General features: G+C 33.5%; 3 long non-coding RNA genes across 3 annotated transcripts; 2 read left to right on the top strand and 1 right to left on the bottom strand.

The window, feature by feature from the left end:
* The first annotated feature begins 732 nt into the window (after positions 1 to 732).
* LOC125052679 lies at positions 733 to 2827 on the top strand. The gene is made up of 3 exons (XR_007117472.1): positions 733 to 874; positions 1553 to 1627; positions 2629 to 2827. It is a non-coding gene; the product is annotated as an uncharacterized LOC125052679 (long non-coding RNA).
* A 1855-nt stretch (positions 2828 to 4682) lies between these two features.
* LOC125052605 lies at positions 4683 to 5730 on the top strand. The gene is made up of 2 exons (XR_007117461.1): positions 4683 to 4865; positions 5508 to 5730. It is a non-coding gene; the product is annotated as an uncharacterized LOC125052605 (long non-coding RNA).
* Positions 5731 to 6268: 538 nt separating this feature from the next.
* LOC125052691 lies at positions 6269 to 7702 on the bottom strand. The gene is made up of 3 exons (XR_007117473.1): positions 7637 to 7702; positions 7311 to 7486; positions 6269 to 6407 (listed from the first exon to the last, which is right to left on the bottom strand). It is a non-coding gene; the product is annotated as an uncharacterized LOC125052691 (long non-coding RNA).
* Between the last annotated feature and the right edge of the window lie 1930 nt (positions 7703 to 9632).

The raw sequence follows: 9632 nt of genomic DNA, 5'->3' as shown, positions 1-9632 counted from the left end.
AAAACAATATTTGATTCTGTTCCCTTTGGAGTAGAGACTGTTGAGCCGTGGGGTTCAAGCGCCCAGGCGCTAATTTAAGATTTAAAATGGCGCCTGAGTATAACAGTACCGTTGACCCTAGAGCTGGTGCTTTCCTCGCTCAACAAATAAGTATCGCAATACAGCGAGGAAATACTGCAACCATTAAAGGTACACTGCCACAGTGACCAAACTTTTTAAATTTGTTTTGATTTTCCATTTTAAATGTTAATGATTATTATTATTAGTATGTAAGAATATAATACAAATTTACCCTCGATTCAGATGCGGAAATAAAAGTTATGGTTATAAATATAACAAGAAGTATGGAATTCATTTTTAACACTATATTGCGTTAAACTATAAAATGTTATTACAATAAAAGCATGACTAACTCTGAATCGTGACATTTTCTTGGTAAATTGTAGTATAATAAATAGGATTACGTAGACAAGTGGATGCAACGCAGATAGATCGATTGATTAAGTTAAGTAACAAACGCCGTGGTATGATACTGGATGGGTAGCATCCCGACTTGACTAAGTCGATTTTGGTGTGTATAGAAGATTTACGACCGAATATTATTGAAACCAAAATATGTTGGACTGGTACCAAATTGGATAATTTTTTTAAAGACACTTTTAAAGAAATGTACTTAATACAATACATATATTAAATCCTTTAAATTTGTTTTAAATCACAAACAAACTTCCAAGCATTTTTATTTTTTTCATGTTTTAATAATATCAAATTATATAACTATAACATATCGGATCGTAAGTTAACACAATTGTGTACAAATATGATTAAAGTGATATTTTTCTGCGTTTTCGTTTATGTGCAAGCGCATCATGGTGTTAGTAGTTATTTCACTATGTTAATTATTAGAAGTAATTGTTAACACAAATAAACAAATATTTGAAGCCTAGTATCTAACTCAGTACTTAGATTTCGCTGAGGTCATTTGGGAGCGTTCAAGTATTACGTCACGCAGTTATTGACCCCCCCCCCCCCCCATGTAACGCGCCGTAAAGTTTTTCTGTACCCAAGTATAGTAAAACGTTTCGTGTTTACAAAAGGAAAATTTGTTACGTAATACTTAAACGCTGCCTTTGTGAAAAGAAATCAATGGATGTTTATACGTTTTTTTACACTTGTTATTTAAAAACATTTTTGCTTCTGTATATATTGTAAAATTAACGATTAAATAATGTGATGTATCTTATGAAATTTGGAAGGGATGCCATTTATTATGGTGAAGCACATTTAGTATAATCCTTCTTACTATAAGGAATTCGAACCCCACATCATAAGGTATGCTCCTACTATTTAGGAAAAGTGTTACTTAAACCCACTTTGGTCTTAAATCATAACATATCAGGGACAGTCGATCGCCTATTTGCTTATATTATCTCTATATGATGTATGATGATTATTTTATCTATAAAGCTCTCTAATTAAATAATTATTAATAAAGCAATATATAAGTTAATTAAGAAATTTAATTAAGTGTATCGTGTGTTTAATGGAGCAGAAAATTCAAGATGAAGGCGAAATGCAATCAGCGCTTATGCCTCAGGAATTAAATCCGGAATTTATTTCTGATAAGGTCAGTGAGTTCGTAATATCGTATGTTCTTATCTTCTTGTTAACGTTCGTATGTCTTTGGTAATACATAATTAAATTTAGCTATAATTTCGAATATTTACAAGTTCAAGTATTAGTTTTTTTTATATAAAACAAGTTATATGTCATATATAAAAAAAACACAATCACACAGATGCTAGCGCTATCCCTGTGTGACCTGGTACTCTTCCGTGGTTCATTTATAATTGGACCAATACAAAACAGTTAATGACAAAATGTACTATTTAATGATTTTTATGTAAACAATTTTGTTTAAAATGATGGTATTAAATAAGTTTTAGTCAGTGAGTTAATTTGCATTTATAATACAATTTCTCAAGATCATATAAATTATTACTTTAATTAATGTTTTATTAATTGTCACAATAAAAACTATGCGGTTATATTATCAAACTGACTATTTCCATAATTATTGGTTGGTCACGGACTACTGTTAGGATTTTGCCTACCAATGCAAAGACCTTTGACTTTACGGTTTTGAAGATATACTTCTTTTGGCGCGTTAGGGAAAATTATGAGAGTAAATTACGATGCGCGCGCACATCGTCACAGAAAACCGACACCCTAAAGTTAGCTATAGTCAACTTTTTTTAAAATGTTTACTTCTTTTTGAGCGTTAGGGAAAATGATGAGGTAAATTACGATGCGCGCGCACACCGTCTCAAAAAACCGACACCCTGAAGTTAGCTATAGTCAACATTTTAGTATTTTCTATTGTTATTCTATACTAAGTTTAAGTTATTCCGGGTTTATTACTTGATGTTTTGCTTATTCTTAGTTTTTCCTTGGTATAACATTTTATACCACGTTTAATTGTACCACTGTTAGTGTCGTTTTTTCTATATACGTAGAATAACATTTCTGAAAAGATTTTATCTTGTTATACCAAAGAAGTAAAACTTCTAACGCGTGTACATAAGTACACACACCTTTTTTTAATAATACTATAATGTTATTTTATAGGACAGTCCACTTCGAGCAATATTTCCCCTACGACAGCGTCGGGACGTTTACGACTCATCAGCAGCATACGAAACTACAACCTCCTTTAAAACATATAGCCGTGTTGTGACTTGCGTCGTTCTGGCTGTGTCGGCTCTTATAGAAATCATTGTTTATATTATTGAGACCTGGCTGGTATAAATAAACAATTTATTAAATGCTTTTTACTGTAATATATATGCGTCCTTTCAACCCTTTTCGGGATTTTAACGAACCTGACTTCTGCAGATAAGAATTGTTATGTATGTTTATTTGCAACTTTAATTTGAAATCACAGAAAGCGGCGGTTTTAATACTTTTTTTTTTTTTTAGACAATTCACACCAATTGACCTAGTCCCATGCTAAGCTGGTGAAGCTTGTGTTATGGGTACTAGGCAATGGATATACATACATATTATAGATAGATATACATATAAATACATATTTAAACACCCAAGACCTAAGAACAACACCAAATGCTCATCACATCGATGTTCGCCTCAGCCGGGGATCGAACCCGGGACCCATGGATTCGCAGTCAGAGGTACTAACCACTAGACCAACGAGTCGTCATATACTGTTTAAATAAAATTACGTTGCTAGAAATATTTTTGTTCATTAGAGATTGAGCAATGTTGGCTGAGTGGTTTCAACGTGCGACTCACATCCCTGGGGTTGTATTCGATCCCCGGCTATGCTCCACCAACTTTCTGAAGTGAATGAAAACATCGTGAGGAAAAACGGCATGCCGAAGCAAAAAGTCGACGCGTGTCAGGCACAAAAGGTTGATTGACGTGTCTATTAGAAATGATCAGAACAGATACAGAAATCTGAGGCCCAGACCTAAAATGTTGTAGTGTCATTGGTATAAATGGATATCGGGACATATCAAGCACAAAAAACTAAAATGACTTATCTTATATATTGTTACGAAACTGATTTCGTATGGGTGTGGTCACAAAACTAATATGTATATGTGTCTTTATAGAAATCTGTGGTCATAGATCAGACAATGATAAGTACATTCATTCATATATCGAGTGTTTCATATTTGAATAGCGCCTTCAAGATTTCTTAATAATCCTGTAAAGTAATGATGCATTTATCATACTACCTATAGCCACAGAGATATTTTCCACACTTAACTGGTAGCAACATCTATAGCTACAATCACAACGATGATTTCTCTTTAATCGGTAGCTCATGTTTGAGAGTCATCAGCAAGGAAGCATCTATCTGTTTTCACCGGTACCAGACCCAGCGCCTCTCTTATAACAGTGTACAGTTGTGAGGACGATGAGTCTTTCACTTGATCGGTCCATCTGGTTGGTGAACGGCCACGTGATATTTTACCTCCTGTGTTACGACGATCAGTTTCTCCAAGTTCTCAATGCGCATTGCATTGTATAAACGATGATATTGCATGCTACATCATCCTATCAAAGTATTACTTAATAAAACATCTTTACATCAACCACTGATCACACGTCGTCTAGTGGAGTCGAGAATTCTACCTTGACGAGGAACACACTTCCATCCACCAACTCGTTCTTCACTTAAGAAGTCGGTAAGCTTGTCGTAACATCAAAATCTCTTTTTATTCACTGTTTTGTATCACACAAAACAACGACCACTATTTAAGTCTTGACTTGTTTAAGGTATCGCGAAATATGCTTAAATAGAGTATTAAGAATGTCCATAGCGCTAAATTACCTGCATCATGAGCACACCCCACATACACACCCTCACGTACATACCCTCCATTACACACCATCACACAACACACCCGAATTAGGTAGTACCTAGTTAAATGTATTTAATAATCTTTATCTTTTGTAAATATATGAACCTTTTTGTATATATTATACGTTACATCTTTGAATATATATAAGTATATGTTAGCTGAATACGAAATAAATAAATATTATTATAGAATTAGTTATAATGTGTGGAACAACGATAATGTAAATCATACACTATTACTTATAAATACGGTAATAAAAACTGTCATAAAAAATTACAGTGAGCAAATGACTCAGAATAATGTCACCCTTATCCAAATATCCGTAAATTTTAATTTCCTTCTGTTATGTGGAACAGTCATGGGTATCAAGGATGTTATATAAATCTGCGCAAGCGCAGGGTCGGTCACATTGACGGCAAAATGAAGTGGCTTGTGTTGTTGTGCGCTGTGATGGCACTTTTGATCTCTGCTATGGTAAGATATAATATAAATTATTAAAGAATGAAAATTAACTATGAGCAATTTGCACCAAATAATACTTAATTTTTTTTAATATTAGAAATTAACACCTTCGTATTATAGCTGCAAGCAGTGTAAGCAGTCCATCGTTTGATTTCCGAGACACAACAATTGCATTTAGAATGCACAGAACACAAAGCGTGAAAAAAATATACACAAAAAAATATAAAAAGACTCTTTCTTATTGTAAAACATGGGCTAGTTTACCACAACTTTAGTAGCTTCGATATAGTCATCTAAATATACGATCTCGAAACTTGATATCCTTCATTATCAGTTATTGAGAATAAGAGTACCTATTGACCCAGTTTTAAAAAGCTTTTAGATCTCTTTTGTGTATGTGTTGTGACCACCTAGGAGCGTGCGCGATTTAAGGGATACCTTAAATCACGCATTTATATGCCAATATTTTTCTCTATCTGCACATTTAATATTTGCTCATAATCTGGAAAAAAACAAATTAAAAAAGAACGCCGAGAATCAGGCACAGTACAGGTGTCCTGTCCCAGCTGGTAGAGATTTTTGTGGCCAATACCAAGCCTATTTAATAAATATACCCTTAGCGTAATAAATCAAATTTATTTCATACCTCCACAGGCCCAAGACTACTACGACTATACGAACAAGTATGCGGAATTGGCATCGCCCGTCCCCGCACACGTCGACGTCGATGACCTGGTAGCGACTCTCAGGGCAGCCAGCGACCATAACTAAACGAATTTCGCCGTTCTCCCACTATACATTATTGGATCAAAACTGAATGATGGCTTTGTAGGTTAAAATTTTTATTTATTAAAGTGTGCAACGAGCTTTTGTCCGATGTTGTTTTGTTTTTTTTCTCAATTTCGAATCAAGAGACGATGATGTATAGGGAGGCCGTTACTTGTTACTGAGATAACTTTTAAGGTGATTATAGTGTGAGAAGTGTTGAAATTGATATTGAAGTCACCTTTCCTATAAAGATTTACTAAAAAGGATGGTCATGGATTATGCTATGATTTTCTGTACATAAATGGTGCTATTTATAAGTATATGGATCTGAAATTAGGTCCAACAATGTCTAATTAAATGAGTTAAACATTGCTATCAGGTTTACAGAAGGTTCTGTGGAAAAAAAAGCTAGATACTATTTTGTTTGTTTTGAAGTATTGCTTTAAATTTCGATAACAAAAATATAGCCGAGAGAAACAATAATTATACAAAGATTTATTTGCCACTAAATTTACTAGACATATGTATTCCACACGAGTGTCTTACACGTTTAAGTTTGGACTTAAAGCGAAAAATCTAAAAACGATAATACTTTTTCAAAAAAATTCACGCGGTAGTGAAATTTTTATAGCAACAAAATACGAAAATAAAAGCAAAATAACTTTAATCTGCATATTTGCGTCGTGAAGGGAACAACCTCTCATAAATAAGGTTTACATCAGATGGATGAGGTTTCAACGCATCTCTCCTTGCCTCTCGTCCTATGGGTGGATAGTCATATGGAACCTGAAATAATATTAAGCCATTCTTTTATTTTATTTAACCCACATACCTTATAAAAGTCTTAATATACAATAATTTGTAATGAGATCAAAATCTAGATAAATTTTATATGGATATTGATTATAACATTAGCAATAAATCAACAGCAGGATGATATAGGTACTACAGAAGTCTTGCATTTCCAAATTTAGTTATTTACTTTAATTTTTGACAAATCACTATTATAAAATGAATAAATCAGTGGCGCTACAACCTTTTTAGGTCTTGGCCTCAGATTTCTGTATCTGTTTCATGATCATTTGTGTCACACTAATCACACTAATCGGCAACGTGCCTGACACACGCCGTCGACTTTTCTGTCTATGACAAGCCGGTCTCCTCACGATGTTTTCCTTCACCGTTCGAGCGAATGTTAAATGCACACTTAGAAAGAAAGTCCATTGGTGCACAGCCGGGGATCGAACCTACGACCTCAGGCATGAGAGTCACACGCTGAAGCCACTTGGCCAACACTGCTCATCGTTTTCTGTCTTTAGAAGCAAATCACTTTTATATTTGAATTTAAAATTATAAAACTGTCTAACAACTTGGACTCAAGGTCTTCCACTAAGCACATGTCAACTCATTGATTATAAAAATGCAATTAATAAACGCGTTTAAATGTTTAATAGTATTATTACATAATAAATCGTACTATCAAGCATTATGTTAAATACCACCGTGGCCTCTTAGTTAAAACGTACAATGCGTAAGTATTCCTAGCGAAACAATAATTGTTTTGAGTTATCAGGCACATAACATACAATCCTTAAAACAAATATCCTTGAAACAGACACATCTATCTCTGCTCCATATACCATAAAGTTAAAAAACTAATAAGTAAAATCTATAAAAATATTATACAACCTGTGATTGTACACAGAAAACAGCCATAAATAAAATAAAAACTCCAACGAATCTCATTCTCGATATTGAATAACAACGTTCGGATCTCTTATAATTGAATTTCTCAATTTGTTTTTAATTAAGTTTTGCCAATTAACTCGTTCCAAGACGCTCGCCTTTCATCATTTTGAATAACGCTGGAACAAGCATTAGATATTATGCCGAAAATAGGTTGCATTTTTGAATCTCCAATGACGTAATACTAATTGATAACTTATGATTAATCATGCGAGTAGGTACCAGCCAGCCGTGTGTTCGAACCCAGGCACTAATGTATTTTATCTTACCAAGGGCAAGAACCAGTCTGTTGCACAGATCCCAGTTAAGAAAGACGTTGCGCTTACTGAATGTTGTCTCCGACACTATCGACAACTTTATATTATGTTCGCAGAGTGAGTTCACAGTAGCGAAATTGTGTATCTATATTACTGCTACTTATTTTTTTTTCGACTTTATCGTATTGACTTAGTAAGAATGTATTTTGTGAATAAATCTTTATATGCCCAATTAGATGGTAAAGAATAGATAACGCAACGAAACTGGTACGTTTTAAACACATAATTCGGCGTGAATAGAAATCCTATTTATAAAGACGGACCAATAAAATAGCTGCTGATCTGGACAATATACCGTCACTGAATTATTAAGGATGTAATATATCTATTACTAACACAAGGCACGTCAAAGTTATTAAAACGGGCTTATTTATTAATAATATATAGCATATAATTATAATAATCACCAGCTCCATATGTTACATATAAAAAATGTAAACATTATCGGTAAACAATGAAACAAACAGTCAAGGTTTTTGCTTGATTCTCAAGCCATGTATTTGAACATCGTGAATCTAATGTGTATGAAACAGAAAGCACGTAATATCTGTGTAATAACAATACCGTCATTTCTGTAAGTCATTTAATAAATTGAATAAAAAATGTTTTATGTACCTTCCTAAACAGTTTTCTCTTATAGATCTTAAAGTATATTTTTGTAACAGCCTGTACACAATATTAATACACATACTTACATTTCAGTTTAATATTTTCCAGTTTCAAACTAGACTGTAAAATAGTAGTAATTTAAATTCTGTAACATGCAATAAAATAAACAAAACATAAAAAGTTCGTAAAGCAATTTTACGATAATACATTATTTCTCGATCAAAGAGACTCGAGATGTGACTGAAAATTCAGTTGAAATGGCTCTCCTGCTATTTACTATTTTATCTCTTTGCCCTTTTCTTTTTATGGCGGCGGTGAGTAATTCTTTGATGGCATAAAGGGAATTTGGGATGCCAAATGGATTTTCATTTGCATACTCGTTTGTTTTTATAAACAATATTCAATACTTTGTATTAAGGTCCAGGACATCAACTTATCACAGCATTTGTAACTTAGTTCAATAACATAAAAACAAAAATAAATGTTAAAATATTAATCAAATATAATAAAAAAATTAAATCAACGAATTAAAATAGGCATTGTTTTGATTCGTGCTTCAGAGTACACATCTGTATTGCAATAAATAAAATATTTCTACGCCTCTGCCGTGCATATTAAATCCATCAAATTTGTTGGTGAATAATCAAAGTATTGTAATTTATAAAATTTACAGCCCCAAGCCCCCGAAATAAACGACCAATACGACACTAAAAAACCGGAAACAGTTACACATATTAACAAATCGAAACTCTCTTACATATCCGAGGAGATTGACATCACAGAAAAAGACAAGAAGGTCACATTTGAAAAGAGAGACGAACCAAAATACAAAATTACATTTTACAGAATTCTAACGGCGCCGTTAGCCAGGCTCATAACGGAACCGAAAGTCGTTATGGTACTGAAAAATATTGGGACGTGTATTGTGAATGGCGTGATGGAAATTATTTCCTATTACTTTCCTGCGCCTTTCATGCCGTTGATAGCGACTGCCGCGGGTATGTTGATACCCTATGAACCAGTTGTGACTTTACGGCGACGAATGCCAGTTACGAGTTATCGACGGGCGTTTAAAACTGCAGTCAGTAGTTTCCTTAACACGTTTGATGAGTATAAGGTTGATGAAGATGATCCGTATATGACAAGGCGGTTTAACAGGCGATTTTTGAACCATCTTTCAGAAGAAAAAAAACCATAATGCAAAGAAATCCATTTAGGACGATTTCGTTGAGACAGCTTTTAATTTTCTGCAAGCTTTTCTTTTCAGGTACCTACTGAAGATAAAAAAAATCACTAAATGTACTAGGATTTTACTGTTTTATTTGTAATATTATCTATT

This window comes from Pieris napi, chromosome 9 (assembly GCF_905475465.1).
Source record: "Pieris napi chromosome 9, ilPieNapi1.2, whole genome shotgun sequence".
Taxonomy (NCBI): domain Eukaryota; kingdom Metazoa; phylum Arthropoda; class Insecta; order Lepidoptera; family Pieridae; genus Pieris; species Pieris napi.
Note: the sequence above shows the minus strand (reverse complement) of the source record. Positions and strands in the feature narration are given on the sequence as shown.